This window comes from Peromyscus californicus, unplaced genomic scaffold (genome assembly GCF_007827085.1).
Source record: "Peromyscus californicus insignis strain IS unplaced genomic scaffold, ASM782708v3 Scaffold_3__1_contigs__length_106647218, whole genome shotgun sequence".
Taxonomy (NCBI): domain Eukaryota; kingdom Metazoa; phylum Chordata; class Mammalia; order Rodentia; family Cricetidae; genus Peromyscus; species Peromyscus californicus.
Window position 1 is genome coordinate 20212849 of NW_026294551.1, and position 17201 is coordinate 20230049.

Below are 17201 nucleotides of genomic sequence, written 5' to 3' on the forward strand. Positions count from 1 at the left end.
TTTCCCATATTCTCCCCTACTAGAATAGTCTGTTTTTCCTGCAACCTTATCTGAAGTCATTATATATAGCCTCCATATTTGCCAGTAATTGGTGAGAATAAGTTGCTGTGTCATTAAAACGTATTGGGCCATCCATCTATGGATGGCCCAAGCTGTTTGCATTTTGTGTGTGTGGAGATGATGTCGGTGCTGGAAGGCATCTGTCACTCAGAGTGGTCTCTCTCTGCCTTCCTTGGTACTTTCTGTGCCTACTGAGCGTGAGGATTCTTCAGCAGCAGGTTTAACTTGGGTCCTTCCAAGCTCTCCCTAAAGCCAGTCAGTGGTTTTCTGCTTTGTGTCAGAGTGGATGTAGTGGTAGAGAGGAGATTTAACCTGCATGAAATGTCAAATAAAGAAGACATTTCCTAGGACTGTCCAAGCAGAGACCATTCCTCAGGTTTAGATCAAGCTCTGGAAAATACATGATTTAAAGTTCTGTTGTACTTTTCCTTTAAACTATACCAGTCATTCGATAAAACCCAAAATACTAACATGTCTGCCTCTGAGCTCTTGCTCGTTGGAAAGCAACCAACCGAATTTACATTTTAGTTCTTGCTGGTTTGAAACTATTGATGGTTGCAGATTTGATGTGAATGCTATCTCAGAAACGAGGGGAAACTGCTTCTGACCATAAAGGGCCTTATATAAAGGGAGGTTTAAAGATAATTGTGCCAATAAGAATCTTTTGAATTTTGGAAACGGCTCTTCACATGAATGCTGAAGTCTAATCAGTGTGTTAAGATAAGCAAGAGAACAGGGAGTGCTAGACTCTTCCATTTAGTAAAACTTGCTTTTCCCAGGCACCTGTGGTAGTGCACGCTTATAATTCTAGCACTTGGGAGGTGGAGGCAGGAATTTGAGGTCAGCCTGGGCTACCTGGTGAGACTGTCTCAAAAACTAAACCAAAACACTACTAACAAACAACTATTGGTTTGTTTGTGTTATGGATTAAACTGGAGGCTTCAGGCATGCTGGGCAAACATTCTACCAGTGAGCTACATCCCTAGCCCTGCTTTTAAAATTCTTTTTTTTTGAGACAAGGTTTCTCTGTGTAGTCCTGGCTGTCCTGAAACTTGCTCTGTAGACTAGGCTGACCTCAAACTCAGAGATCCACCTACCTCTGCCTCCTGAGTGCTGGGATTAAAGGTGTGTACTACCACCACCATCACCCTGCAATCTCAGTTTTTAAAAAAGAACTCTGTTGAATTTTGATTTTCTTTAAATTATTACTTTCTTGAAAAGAAGGTCTTTGGGGTCTGAGTTTTGTATTTTGTTTATTTTGTTTTGTTGAAATAGGTATTACTCAGGGTAGCTTCAAAATTCTATGGTTCTCTTGCCTCAGATCCCCAGGTATTGGGAGTATAGGTGTACAGTACCATACCCAGTGTGGTCTTTGAAAAAAATGAATTTAAGTTTTATTGGTGCTATAGTTCCAGTTCCATGGTAACATGCATGTAGTCAACAGTATTCATAAATACCTTTACTTAAAAGTACAAGGGAAATTTAGAGCTTATTTGCAGTTTAGTTTAGTTCTGTTGTATTTTCTTGAGACAGGCCTGAAACTTGAAATGTAGACCAGGCTGGCCTTGATTTTTGTACTGATCCTCCTGCCTCTGTCTCTTGAATTCTGAGATTACAGCTTTTATGTGTTCCTTGTTTGTTTTCTTATTGGGTTGGGGTAAGGATGGACCAGGGCCTCCTTTTAGTCCAGGCTGGCCCTGAACTGTATGACTCCACAGCCTCAGCCTGTTAATTATAGGAATTACATATTTTTGCCACCACGCACAGCCTCTTCTAGTCCATTTGTGATAAATCACATGACTAATTTATCTTTTTCCTTCTTTCCCCTTCTTCTTTGCTTTGTGTTCTGAATATCCACCCCAGGACTTTGTATATCCTGGGTCTGTGCGCTGCTGTAGAGCTACACCCAAGGCTTCTCTGTTTTAACTTTCTGCTTTTGTTGGTTTGTTCTTTGGAAACAGGGCTCATTATGTAGTCATGGCCTCTGCCTCTGACTGTTCACGAGTGGCTTTACTTGGCTATTTTAAGAGTGTAGTTTGGTAGTGTTAAGTATATTTACATTGTTGACTTTTTAAAAATAGCTAGTAAAAAATCTTTTAAAGATTAAGGGTCAAAGCCAGGCAGTGGTGGCACATGCCTTTAATCCCAGTGTTTGGGAATTAGAGGCAGGCGGATCTGTGTGAGGCCAGCCTGGTCTACAGAGCAAGTTTCAGGACAGCCAGAGCTGTTACACAGAGAGACCTTGTCTCAAAAAACAAAACAGAAATTAAGGGTCAAGTTAGTTTTATAAATAGCTTTATTTCTTATTATCAGATTCAACATTATGCAGGTATTATGCTGGATTTTGTCACGTAATTTACTCCAATTAACACATAATTTGACCTAGAATAGATCATAGTAATGGTACTTTTAGGTAATTTGTAACAAATTTTTTTCACTGTTCTAAGTCTTTGCTATGATTAATTATAGAAGAAAGCCCTGTTACTTTAATAAAAATGATAATGCCTTCTTGGTATCATACTTTTACTGTAGATAATCCTAGGCTCACATGTTATTATAAATTCTATAGCTTTACTTGTCAACTTTCATTCTTATTTGAAATTAGGACTCTTAACATATTGAACATATAACCATTCACTAAATTTTAGACATGATCTCTTCAAAGCTTTTTTTTTTTTTTTTTTTTTTTTGGTCAAAAATTGAAATGTTATTTCAGCCCATGCAAGGCTTTTACAGGTGACGCCATGCTCCTTGGGGCTCCAGTGTAGGTAGTGGACACTGGATAGGTTGAGGATAGGGCATGTTGACTCCAAAATAAAGTTCTCTATGCCAAGATATCAAATTGCACTTTGTAAACTGGATATTTGTTTTTGTATTTGAGTTTTATTATTAATTTATTTTTCCTTGTATTCATTATAATATTGTAAATGCTTATTAAAAATCTTTATTGTAGCCGGCGGTGGTTGCGCACGCCTTTAATCCCAGCACTCGGGAGGCAGAAGCAGGTGGATCTCTGTGAGTTCGAGGCCAACCTGGGCTACCAAGTGAGTTCCAGGAAAGGCCCAAAGCTACACAGAGAAATCTTGTCTCAAAAAACAAAAAAAACAAAAACCAAAAAACTCTTTATTGTATATGGCAGATAATTGTTACTGTTAAAAATAAAAAACCTGCAGAAAAGTAATGTTGATAAAATATCTGTCATCTGAAGGAGAGAGCCCAGCCTGTGAGAAACATTTTGCACCATTATATATCATAGAATCAGAGGATATAATTAATTCAGAACAAAACAATGACTTGATTGTATTTTGTGACCATTAGACTGGATGCATTTCTGAAAATAACTTTATAACGTTTTGTGGCCTTGAAATTGAATTATTATATTGCTGTGAGATGTGTTTCCTTAATAGGTTTAGCTCAGAAGTGGTGCCTAAACCTGCTTTGTTACATTGTCTACATTATTTGTTGGTTTGGCTGTTTTGTTTTGATTGTAAACTAAAAGTTCCAGTCTTGGGAAATATGAATGGAGTCTGATACTATTTCAGAACTCATCCTGTTTAGAAAGATAAAACAGTAGAATTAGACAGCTAACATATTTACTGAGCTACTAGGATATTATTTTTGGCTCTGCATGGTGGCCCATGTCTATAATCTCAGAACTCAGGAATCTGAATCTGAAGCTAGTAAATTACCTTGAGTTCATAATGAGACTCTGTCTCAAAAGGACATTGTTTCTGCCTTTTAAGCTTATTTCCCACCCCACCCCACCCCAAACAAAAAACTTGCTCCTTTTAACTGCTTGAGACCTTTGAAGGTTTCTTTAGGCCAGGGACCATACTGTGCCTTATATTTTTTGTGACTTTCTGTTTTAGGTAATTTTTATTATTATTATTTTAAATTTTTTTTTTTTTTTTTTTTTTTTTTTGGTTTTTCGAGACAGGGTTTCTCTGTGTAGCTTTGTGCCTTTCCTGGTACTCGCTTTGGAGACCAGGCTGGCCTCGAACTCACAGAGATCCACCTGGCTTTGCCTCCCGAGTGCTGGGATTAAAGGCGTGCGCCACCACCGCCCGGCTATTTTAAATTTATTATTACTTATGTGTTAAGTGTTTTGCCTGTATGCATGTCAGTGCACCACATGCATGCATGGTGCCCGCAGAGACTAGAAGAGGGCATTGGATCCTCTGAGACTGGAGTTACGGATGGTTGTCAGCTCAACTGTGGGGCAGGGAATTGAAGCTGTGTCTTTTGGAAGAGCAGCCAGTGTTCTTAACTGTTGAGTGATCTCTCTAGACCCTTATTTTTTTTTAAGATTTACTTTTATTTATGTGCATATATATGTATGTGATTGTTTGGTGGTACATGTATGCCACAGTGTACATGTGAAGGTCAGAAGACAACTTTCGGGAAGCAATTCTCTTTTTCTATGTGGATTTTAAAAACTGAACTCCCAGAAAAGGCTCCAAAGCTACACAGAGAAACCCTGTCTTGAAAAACCAAAAAAGAAAGAAAGGGAGAGAGAGAGAGATAGAGAGAGAGAGAGAGAGAGAGAGAGAGAGAGAGAGAGAGAGAGAGAGAGAGAGAACTGAACACTGAACTCAGGCCAGCAGGCTTAGTGGCCAGTGCCTTTACTCACTAAGCCATGTCACTGGACCTTTTTGAAGGATGGCAGAAGGAAGGGTTTCTTTTTACTAACTCACAGCAATCATCCTGGTTCAGCCAGCCAAGTTCAGTGTTGGAATTGCAGGAGTTAGCTACTATACCTGGCATTGTACACTCCTTTCTTGAACAAAATCAAGAACGTGATTGTCCTGAATATTGCTTTGGTCTTCTTGAGAATAAGGATTTTCAGTTACTTTTGTGTAAAAATACTTCATTTGGGTAGGGAGCAGTGTTGTGTGTTTTGTGATTGAATCTTGCCCTGTAGCTCAGGCTGGCTTCAGACGTGGCAATCCTCCTGTTTTTGCTTCCTGAGTGCTGGTATTACAAGCACACATCGATGCTCCTGCCTGGATCCATCTTTAGATACGTTAAATGTTTTTAAAAGTACATTTATCTATTATAGTGTGTGGGGGGTACATATGCATATGGAGGTCAGAGGACAACTTGTGGGAGTTGGTTCTCTCTACCATGTGGATCATAGGGACTAGACTCAGAGTGTCAGGCTTGGCCTTGGGCCATTACCCACAGGGCCATCTTGCTAGACTTTTTTTTTCTTTTACTTATGTATGTATTTTATGAGTGCTTTATCTGCATGTATGCCTACATGTCAGAGAGAGCATCAGACCCTATTATAGGTGGTTGTGAGCCGCCATATGGTTGCTGGGAATTGAACTCAGAACCTCTGGAAGAGCAGGCAGTGCTCTTAACCTCGGAGCCATCTCTCCAGCCCTAGGCTTTTTTTTTTTTCTAATTATATTTGTTTATTGCACTGTGTGCCTGCATGCATGTGTGTTAGGGCATAGCTTGCTAGAGTAGGTTCTCTCCTTCCTCTATATGGATCCCAGAGATCAAACTCAGGTCACCAGGCTAGTGGCAAGCACTTTTTTCACTGAACCATCTCTAGCTCCATATTTAGATGTTTTAACTGAATTAGAGGTAATCCATTTCAGGCCTGTTATAAACATTATAAACTGGGTTACGTTCATCGTACTAATCTTTTTTCCAGTATAGGACACTAGCATCTAATATGCATTGTATATATTAGATACTACTAGACTCTAGTGTCTGTGCTTTAATCTTCTATGTGTTTTAGCTTTGTTTTTATCTTAAAGTCTCACTTTATAGTCAAGGCTAGCCTGGAATTCACTGTGTAGTACAGACTGACCTGAAACCTGGGGTAGTCTTCCTGCCTCAGCTTCCCAAAGCACTGGGATTACAGATGAGTCCCAGCATGCCTGGCTTGTTTTAGAGCTTTACCAGCCCAGGAATTACTGTTGTTAAGTCAGGAATGGTGTGCATGCCTTAGTTGCAGCACTGGAAGGGAAGTGTTGGAATTTCATGGTTCCTGAATCCTTGTCAAAGGGAACATGGTCCACAGTTTAGGTATTAAACAGAGACATTCTACATTCTATGATAACACATGGCTATCCTCTGAACCTGTGTTTGTGAAGGAGACTCTGAAGAGGTTGTAGATTGCTCTTTTATGCATCTTTTAAAAGTTGAAACACTTGTGCTGGTGTGCATGCACATACACATAAGTTTTTTAATTTATTTTGGCAGTGTTGGTGGTTGAATCCAGATCTTCATGCTAGCTAGTTAAAAATTCTAAATTAATTAATAGTGAGATTGGATCTTACTGTATTGCCCAGGCTGTTCTCGAACTCCTGGGTTCAAATGATCTTCCTTCCTTTGCCTCCTGAATAGTTAGCAATACTGGCACAGGCACTAGGGAACTTTTTTCCTATGCTCTTATCTGCGACATGTTACACAGTACTCTGCCACTGCCACTAAGCTGCACCCACTTTTCACTAACTTCTTAAGAAAAACTTACACTTTTGTCAGTTTTTTCTTTCTTAATTTGTGTGTGTACATGTGTGTGCACATGTGCATATTCAGTTTTGTTGTGCATGGCACACGTGGAGGTAAGGGAACAACTTTCTGGAATTAGTTCTTTGCTTCCTTCTTTTTTTTTTTTTTTGTTTTTGTTTTTGTTTTTGTTTTTGTTTTTCAAGGCAGGGTTTCTCTGTGTAGCTTTGCACCTTTCCTGGATCTTGCTCTGTAGACCAGGCTGGCCTTGAACTCACAGAGATCCGATTGCCTCTGCCTCCCGAGTGCTGGGATTAAAGGCGTGCGCCACCACCGCCCGGTGCTTCCTTCTTTTTAAGGCAGGGTCTCTTTTGTCCTAGCTGTCCTGGAACTCACTATGTAGACCAAGCTGGCCTCGAACTCACAGAGATCTGCTTTCCTCTGCTAGGATTAAGGACAAATGCCAAGAACAAATGCTGTGATTAAAGATAGGTGCCATCACGCCTGGCTCCTTCCACTTTGTTGTTGTTGTTGTTGTTTAAGTCATTTATTTTTAATTCATAGGAGTTTGTGTTTTGCCTGCATGTTTGTCTGCATGAAGGTGTTGGGTCCCCCGGAACTGGAGTTAGAGGCAGTTATGAGCTGTGATGGGGGTGCTGGGAATTGAACCCAGGTCCTCTGGAAGAGCAGCCAGTGCTTTTAACCGTTGAGCCATCTCTCCAGCCCCTCCTTCTACTTTTTTGAGACAAGGTATCATAGAGTCTGGTTTCAGACTCATTATGTAGCCAAGGATGATGAATTCCTGATAATCCCCCTACATCCAGAGTGCTGAGATTATGGGTTTTATAGGTGCTAGGGATTGAATGAACCCAGGACTTCTTGTATGCTAACTAGCACTTCACCAGTTCTACAAGTCCCCAGCCCTATTGATCAGTTTTCTTTACATATTCTTGTGACAGATACAGTTTTTTTGAGTGGCATATTTGTAAAAGTACAGTCTCTATTTTCCCCTGTGAAGTTTAGGAAAATGGAAGTAATATTAAGTACGTACTATAGGCCAAATATTGATCTAGGATTTAGATGTTTCTCATTGTCCTGTTTAATAAAATATATAGCTAGTATTTTTTCGGGGGAAGGGGTAAGTTGAGACAATGTCTCTCATAGCTAGGGCTGGCCTTGAACTCCTGATCTTTCTGGGCCAGCCTCTTGAATGCTGGGATCCTAGGTAAGCATCATCATGCTTGGCTCATTTGTTTGTTTTGAGATAAGGTTTCACCGTGTAGCCTGTGCTGGCCTCCAGCTCTCAGTGATCCTCCTGCCCTATCTTCCTAGTGCTGGCATTATAGATATGAACGACCAGGCCAAGTTAAATATGCTCATTTTATAAATTGAAACAGTTTTAGAAAAGTCCCACAGCTACTGAGTATCTGCCATTTAAGTATAAACATGACTTTAAATCTACTTTATACCCTTTTTCCTTTCAGAAAAAGCTGATACTGAAAATAGGAATGGAATGGGGGAGGTCAGGAAACATAGCTCCTCTGAATCACAAAGCAAGGTATGGATTGTCAGGAAGGCTTGTGCCTAGTGTGGGGTGTGTTTGTGACCCAAGCTTCTGGAAGTAAGAGTCAAGATTCCCAGTATGAGGTCTATAGTTTGAGACCAGTGTTATCTCCATACCTTGGTTTACACAGAGCTCATATAGTTTAGGAAGCACCAATTCTGCTCCCTGATGATTAAGTAGGTCTGTTTTAGTACATTTGTCAAAGACAAGCCTAATCTTAGTAGTTTCTGAGTTACATTTAGTAAGGTTTCTGGTTCTGAGAGCCTTTAACTTTTTTTAATCAAAGTCTTGCAATATCGTCCAGGCTGGCTTTGAACTTGTAACCTTTTGCCATAGCCTTTGGAGTGCTAAGATTATAGTTGTAAACTATATTTTTAATCTTCTTAGTAGAAATTAGTTAATGCAGATGTTGTACTTTTTATAAAATTAGATTAAAAAGATAAATCCCAGAAAGTAAATAAAAATTAGAATTCAGTCTTGAGTAAGAGGTCAATTTTTTGTTGTTGTTTTGTGTGTGTGCAGGGTTTTTTTGTTTGTTTGTTTTTTAGATTTATTTTTAGAGACAAGATTAAGAGCACTCGTTGCTCTTGTGGAGGACCTGGATTCACATGGTGGTAAAAACCATCAATAACTTCACTTCCAAGGAATCTAACGCCTTTGACCCCAGGCACGAGGCACACATGTGGTGCACATGCATATTCGGGCAAAACACTGACACATCTAAAATAAAGAAATCGTAAAACAAATTTAAAAGATTACTTTTATTTTTGTTTGTATGTGTGTTTCTTTTTTTCTCCCCCTTTTGGTTTTCCGAGACAGGGTTTCTCTGTGCAGCTGTGGTGCCTGGATCTCACTCTGTAGCCCAGGCTGGCCTCGAACTCACAGAGATCCGCCTGGCTCTGCCTCCTGAGTGCTGGGATCAAAGGCGTGAACCACCACCGCCCGGCCTATATGTGTGTTTCTTTGAGACTATATGTCACATGTGTGGGGCTCCCAGTAGAAGCCAGAAGAGGGTGTTGGATCCCTTGGAGCCAGAATTATAGGCTCCAGTCCTCTGGAAAAATAGTATGCACTTTTAACACTGAGCCATCTTTTCAGCCCCAAGAGGTCTAAATTTTAGAGCTAAAAAGGTGAGGGGAGGCTATAGTGATAGCTCAGCAGTTAAAGCATTTGTTGTTGCCCATGCAAAGGACCAGGATTCAGTTCACAGCACCCGATGACCATCCGTTACTCCAGTTCCGGGGATCCAGCACCCTCTTCTGACTTGTATAGACACCAGCCATGTACATGGTACACACACGTACATTCAGGCAAAACACTCATACACATAAAATCTTAAAAATATATAAATTTAAAAAAGGGTCCGTTCTAGTGGCACACACCTTTAATCCCAGCACTTGGGAAACAGAGGCAGGTGGATCACTGTGAATTCCAGGACAGCCAGAACTACATAGTCAGACCTTGTCTCAAGAAACAGCAAAAAATAATAATAAAATTAAGAAAGAAAGGGATTGGAGAAGAATAGAAAGGAGTGGTGAATGTAGAGAAAAAAGAATATAATGTAAAAGATTGGTTTTTGTTATAGAGAGAGTCATATTTAAAGAGTACATCGCGGGGCTAGGGAGATGACTCATCAGTTAACAGAATACATATACTGCTCTTACAGAAGACTGGTTTTGGATCCCAGAACTCCTGTCAGGTGGCTCACAACTGCTTGTAACTCCAGCTCCAGGGGATTTAGACACTGCTGGCCTCATGCGCACGTAACCCCACACAGATATAAGTAACCAAAAATAATAAAATTTAAAGGATATGCCAGGCATTGGTAGAGTATGCCTTTAATCCTAGCACAATTTCAGATTAAAATTGAGAACAAGTGAAAGTTGAAGGCAATTTTTCCTTTTATCATTTTACTTTCTATTTTTTAGTCATGAAGAAAAGAATGTGGAGCTGGGGAGGTAGCTCAGTCAGTAAAGTGTTTGTCATGCAAGTGTGACGATCTCAGTTTGATCCCTAGAGCCCATGAAAAAAGCCAGTCATGGTGGTGCATACTTGTAACCCCATCTGAGGGGACAGAAACTGGCAGCTCACCAGCCAGCCTAGATAAACCAGCAGCCTCCAGGCCAAAGAGACCCAGACCCTGTCTATAAAAACAAGGCGGGTGGTACCTGAGGAACAGCGGGGTCTTACCTCTGATGCGTGCAAGGGAGAGAGGGGGGGGGGGGGGGGGGGGAGGGAGGGAGGGAGGGAGAGAGACACAGACAGACAGACAGACAGACAGACACACACACACACACACACACACACACACACACACGTATGGGGGGTGATGCAGGGTCTCACACAGCTCAGATTGGCCTCAAAGTTTGTTGTGTGGTAGAGGATGACCTTCAGTTCCTGATCCAAGCCTCTACCTCCAAATGCTGAAATTATAGGTGTGCACCACTGCACTGGCTAACTAAATGAAAGACATCTTTTCTGTTTGTTTGTTTGTTCATTCATTGTTTTAGAGGTGGGGGTCTTACTATGCAGGCCTGGTTGCCCTGTGTAGACCATACTAGCCTCAAACTGAAAGAAATCTATCCACCTCTGCCTCTCAAGTGCTGGGAATAAAGGCGTGTGCATAATGTGCAACATAATGAAGTATTTTTTTAGAGATCATTTTTATTGATTAGTTTAATTATTAGAAAAATCTTGGATAATGATTGTGTGTGTGTGTGTGTGTGTGTGTGTGTGTGTGTGTGTGTGAGAGAGAGAGAGAGAGAGAGAGAGAGAGAGAGAGAGAGAGAGAGAGAGAGAGAGATGTATCGTGCATTGGGCTTGTGTATGGAGGTCAGAGATAGTTTGCCTCTGCATATGCCAGGCTAGACAATTCTCATGTCTCTGAGATAAAATTTCCATTTTTCAGATCAGAAAATTGACTCTCTTATTTTTTTGAGATAAGGTTTTCCTATGGCTTGATGTTAACCATGCTGGCCCTGAACTGAGAGTCTTCTGCCTCCACTTCCTGGGTGCTTGTTTTACAGGCATGCACCACCATACTTGACGGGAAGTTCCCATTCCAAACAACAATTTGTGCAAGATCCTTTAGCAAATAAGTAGTAGAATTGTGCTAAAATGTGTATGTTTAATTCTGTTTTAGCAGAAGCTTCATAAGTACGTTGTGTATGTGTGTGTGTGTAGAATCTGTGCCTTTAATCAGTGTGCTGTATGATATGCCTAAACAGTTTACTGGATCCTTCAATTTTGATAGAATTATATTTTTGGTTGTGAGCCTAGCCTTTAACGGCTGAGCCATCTCTCCAGCCCAATTTTGATAGAATTATAATACAAGACAGTTGTGTACCTTGCTCTCCAACAATTTGGAAATGGCTCTGAAAATGATACATTTTCTTTGGAAACTTGAAGTGATCATATATAGTCTTCATACTTAATATAAATTCACTAGAAACTAGAAGCAAAATTAGGTAGTAAAAACTTTTCATAGACTTCTTTTGGTTTTTGAGACAGGGCTTCTCTGTGTGTTTAACAGAGACTTTTTTGACCGTTTGTTCCCTTTCTACCATGTAGGGCTCCTGGAGATCACATTCAGGTTGTCAGATTGGTGGCAAGTACCTTTATCTGATCTGGCTGTGTAGACAGGTGGGCCTCAAATTTGAGCTGTTTTTCTGCCTTATCTTCTGAGTGTTGAGAGTGTAGGTGTGAGCCGCTGTGCCTAGTTTCCCCCTTGATTTTTTTCTAACGTTTTATTTTCAGTGGAATTTTTAGTGTTCTACCATGTATATTTTTTTTTTTTTTTTTTTTTTTGGTTTTTCGAGACAGGGTTTCTCTGTGTAGCTTTGCACCTTTCCTGGAACTAGTTTTGTAGCCCAGGCTGGCCTCGAACTCACAGAGATCCACCTGGCTCTGCCTCCCGAGTGCTGAGATTAAAGGCGTGCGTCACCACTGCCCGGCTCCATGTATAATTTTTATTGTGTATTTTGTTTGCCCTTCTTTTTTTTTTTTTTTTTTTTTTTTGGTTTTTCGAGACAGGGTTTCTCTGTGTAGCTTTGCGCCTTTTCCTGGAACTCACTTGGTAGCCCAGGCTGGCCTCAAACTCACAGAGATCCGCCTGGCTCTGCCTCCCGAGTGCTGGGATTAAAGGCTTGCGCCACCACCACCCGGCTTTGTTTGCCCTTCTTAAACTATGCATTTATAAAGACATGTTCTTTGTTAGTACTTTTCGTGGTTTTTGTTTGTATATTTACTGACAGAATACCCCAGAACTACACTAATTCTTCAAGAAAGATAGGGGCTAGTGAGATGTCTCAGTAGGTAAATGTGCATGCTGTCAAGCCTGAGTTTGGTATCCGTGACCCACATAGTGGAAGGAGAGAACTGACTCCTGCAAGTTGTCCTCTGACCTCTGATCTCCACATGCACACCACGACATTCACCACCACCACCACCAAATAAATAAATACATGTAGATTGGAAGGGGAAATAGGAGGATCAGTTAGGAGCTGGGCAGGTGGGGGTGGTCCTGTGATCCCAGCACTTCAGAGGCTGGGGCAGAAGGTTCATAAGCAGGCTGGCCTGGACTATATAACAAAACCTGGGGGTGCGGAGAATAAAACTATAAATTATAACTCATGCCTACTTAGGACTGATGGGGAAACATAAAACAAAACAAATATGAGTATTATAATGGTAATACTAGGGGTTGGGGATTTAGCTCAGTGGTCGAGCACTTGCCTAGCAAGGCCCTGGGTTAAGTCCTCAGCTCCGGAAAAAAAAAAAAATAGTGATAATACTAGAGAATTGAACAATTTAACTTAGAATTTTGTTGTTTGAATGTTAGATGGTCTTATAATAAAAAACCCAGAGCCAGATATCAAGTTGAAAGCTGAAAGAGCTGAGAAGCAGAGCAGCCAGACATTAGTTCTTACCTCTACGAAATCCTCAGGCTAAAGAGAGAGAGTTCCTATTTCCTCACGCCTTATAGACCTTTCTCTGCCCAGACTTCACTTCCTGGGATTAAAGGTATGTGCCACCATTGCCTGGCTCTGTTTCCAGTGTGGCCTTGAACTCACAGACATCCAGACAGATCTCTGCCTCCCCAGTGATAGGATTAAGGATGTGTGTCACCACTGCCTGACCTCTATGTCTAATCTAGGGGCTGGCTCTGTCCTCTAATCCTCATGCAAATTTATTAGGATACACAATATATCACCACATTTCCCCTTTTTTGTCTAAAATAATAAAAAAAGGTTATAACTAATATAAGAAAAACTATATACAATATATACAACCAAGGGTTGCATTAATGTCTAGTCCATAAACATTTGACAAATTCAGAGAAAATACTCCATTATCTATTCTGTTTTGTGCATCCAAAGTGTTGTACCCAATTCACTTTCTATCCTAACTTGTATTACCAACTGAAAACTATTTTTTGATGTCTTTCAAACTTATACACTTTACACATCTTTAGTGAGTTTCTTTTCTGAATTTGTTAACAAGGAAAACTGTAACTATAACTGTCTAAACTTCAACTTCCTCAGAGACCAGAGAAGGAAATAATATTGACTGAGTAAGCAGGAAGTGCAAACAAGCTTCTTCCGAAAAATGTGAGAAATGACAGAAACAGCTGGCTGCCTGGACAGTCACCCAAGGTTCCTCTGCAATGTTGGGGTATCCGTCTTTGACCTACAGGCCTAGCATATCTGACAGACTTATCTGTGAAGCAAGATTTTGTGAAGGGCCTTCCTACCTTGTCTGAAAGATTCAGCAATCCTTTCTTTTGTGTTCTGCTTGTCCATTTTGGACAGCATACTGTCAGCAGTCGAGGTAAAGGGCATTTTCTCACCCAGTGGCTAACTTGCCACAATGAAAGTAAACTCCATATGGAGTTTCTTCAATGCACATCATCTTCTCTGAAGTATATAGAAGCTGCCTGGAGTAGACATGTCTCATTATCATAAAAAAAGAGTCTATGTTATTAAAATATCTTAAATTCTGAAGTGTTTGAAGATGATCTCTCTATCTAAAATATATTTCTGTTTGACCTTGAAAACATACCTGATATGGCTACAAGTTTGATTATGATAGGTGACTAAATAGTAACTTGCATTTCTTTATGTCCTAATTAGTTGGTAATAATAGCTTTCAAGGACTAGCAATTTGCATTACATTGTTAAATGAACTGTATAGGTACAGTACCTTGAACAAGATTAGAAATATATGTATAATATTTTCTAACAGTGTCTCAAATTTGTATCAATATGCATAATTTGTATACAATATACAAAAATCCAATCCAATGTAAAATACTTAAAACTAGTAGTTGCGGGGCCTGCCACGGGTCCTTCCAAAGGTGACATTCAGCTGGCAGTTCGAGGAGACGGACCTTCCACCCTAGACCATGGCCAAGTTCATCCGTGACTTCGTGGAGAAGGTCCCAGGGCTAATAACCACTGCCGTGACTAACTTGAAGTCTCAACTGGCCACATTTTGCGGTACACCAAGGCTGAGCTGGTTCCCCCAACTCCTGCTGAATTCTCTGCAACTATTCAGAGTGTGAAAAAAATAATTCAGAGTGCTAAAACTGGTAGCTTTAAGCACCTTACAGTTAAGGAAGCTATGCTGAATGATTTGGTGACCACTGAGGTGTGGTTTTATATCGGAGAGATCTAGGCAAACGAGATCTAGGCAAACGAGGCATCCTTGGCTATGATGTTTGAAGACTGATCTTTAACATCTGATTTTATTTGAGTTCCTATTTGAATGTTCTTGGACCACATATAATGAGACTGCTATCTGAATAAAATATTAGCTGTCAGAAGAAAAAAAAAAACTAGTAGTTGCTTTCTAAAAGTAGATTCAAGAACCTACCTTTTTATCTTATCATCTCTAGTGTTGAGATAATAATAAACTGCAATCTAGATAATCAATTAGATAATCCCAGGGCTTTGTGTGTGCTAGGCAAGTGCTCTACCAGCTGAACCATACCCCCAACTTCAGGAAGATTATAAGAACACCAAGTAAAAAGTGTATTTCAGCCAGGCAGTGGTGACACATCTCAGCACTGGGGAGACAGAGGCAGGCAGCCTACCTGGTCTGCAGAGTGAGTTCCAGGACATCCGGGGCTACACAGAGAAACCCCGTGTTGAAAAACCAAAAAAAAAAAAAAAAAAAAGCTTATGTATTTAGTAGCTGTTTTATAAAGAAGCTAAAAGCAAACATAACCTCAGTACTTGGGAAACTGAGACATGGAGAATCAAAGGCTCAGAACCAGCATGGGTCACATAGCAAAACTGTCTCCAACCACAAAGAATGAAGAGATTACCACCAACATAAACAGCAGGGGATATTAATTTAGAAAAGAAAACATGTAATATCTCCCATGTACATAGGGATTTTTTTTTCCTTTTGAAGGGGTGAACAGTGTCACTATGTACTCTGGAATAGCCTCAAAATCAAAATCCTCCTGTCCCGCCTCCAGAGTGTTGAGATTTTGAGCATATGCCACCACGACCCGCAAATCCAATTTATTTATTTATTTATTTACTTATTTATTTATTTTTGAGTAGGGTCTTTCTATGTAGTCCTTGCTGTCCTGGAACTCACTAAATATACCAGGCTGTCCTTGAACTTACAGAGGTCCACCTGCCTCTGCCTCCCAAGTGATATATGATTTTTATTTTATTTTTCCCCTCTTAACACTGTGTAGACCTGACTGGCCTGGACTCAATAGGGCTCTGGGGGCTGGAGAGATGGCTCAGAGGTTAAGAGCACTGCTTGCTCTTCCAAGGGTCCTGAGTTCAATTCCCAGCAACCACATGGTGGCTCACAACCATCTGTAATGAAATCTGGTGCCCTCTTCTGGCCTGCAGGGATACGTGCAGACAGAACACTGTATACATAATAAATAAATCTTTAAAAAAAAAAAAAAAAGAGGGCTCTGATTGCCTCTGCCTCCTGAGTGCTGGGATTAAGGCTGCACATATATACCTGACAATCTGAATTTTTAAAAGTCTAGAAATCCACTTTTATTTTTTTTAACGTTTGTGTCTCTACCTCCTGAGTGCTGGGACTAAAGGCCTGCACCATCACTATGCCTGGCCAGGAGTGTGATGTGTGTGTTTGAATGCCGTGGCATGTGTGTGGTCAGAGGACAACTTGGTGTAGTTAGTTTTCTCCCTTCACTTTTACATAGGTCCAAGGATTGAAGTCACATGGTCAGGCTTTACAGCAAGCCATTTTACCTTCTGAATGAACTATTTTGTCCAACCACAACCATATCATTTCAGATCATAACATTCCACCTTGGTTCCTAAAGACTCATAATCAAAGGTGTATTTAGTTCATCTCTTAAAAGTCCCCATAGTCCTTTAACAGTCTCACCACAGTTCAAAAGTCCAAAGACTCTTCCAAGACTAAAGGCAGTCTCTGCACAGAAACCCCATGAAACAAAGTCAGATTTGTATACTTCTATATGCAGTGGCACAGAGTAAACAGTTCCATTCCAAACCATTCCAAACTAAGAAATGCGGGCATAGCACAGAAAGACTGGAAGAAATGATGTAGCTCCAGGTTCAGTGTCTGGGGCTTATGACAGAATCATTTGGGCTTCAGAGTGCTTCAGTAACCTGCTGCTTGCTGTAGGTCTGCCTCTTAGAGAACTCACACAGCCCTTCTGGGCCAGCTCCATTCTATACCTGCAGTTTTCCTCTAGGGATTTCCTATGGTTTCCATTGCAACTTAGACTTCACCTTCATGTGGTGGCTTCTTAGGGACTCTTTGCAGGGACTCTGAATCTGCCACACATTGCCTGGTGTCAGCAGCTCTCTCCATGAAACCTTGACACAAGACTCTGTTACTTACCCAATGTATTGTCTTTCATGCCTGTACAACACGTACCATGTGGTTGATACTGACAAGGTCTGCTGCTACCTTGGGAAGTAGCCTGTTCCCCTTGGACCACAGTTGTATTATTCACTGTGTGCTGACCCTGGGAAAACACTTCCTAGATGATTGTGCCTAATATGGTTTTTGATGTTTGGTTTGGTTTTTTGTTTGTTTTTGAGATAAGGTTTCACTGTATAGCCCTGGACAACTTTAAACTTATTATGTG

The 17201-nt window shown here is 40.6% G+C and overlaps 1 protein-coding gene and 1 pseudogene across 11 annotated transcripts in view; both read left to right on the forward strand.

Moving 5' to 3' along the window:
• The window catches only part of Gpatch8 (G-patch domain containing 8), a 73176-nt gene that overhangs the window by 25867 nt on the left and 30108 nt on the right, over positions 1 to 17201 (forward strand). For 4 of the 11 annotated variants that reach the window (XM_052759489.1, XM_052759494.1, XM_052759491.1 and 1 more), the window contains one exon: positions 8007 to 8080. The exons of the other annotated variants lie outside the window; for them this stretch is intronic. The gene's annotated coding sequence lies outside the window, so the exon portion shown is untranslated. The remainder of the gene's footprint in view (positions 1 to 8006; positions 8081 to 17201) is intronic. 11 annotated transcript variants of the gene reach the window in all.
• Positions 12102 to 16021, forward strand: LOC128123275 (ATP synthase subunit g, mitochondrial-like; annotated as a pseudogene).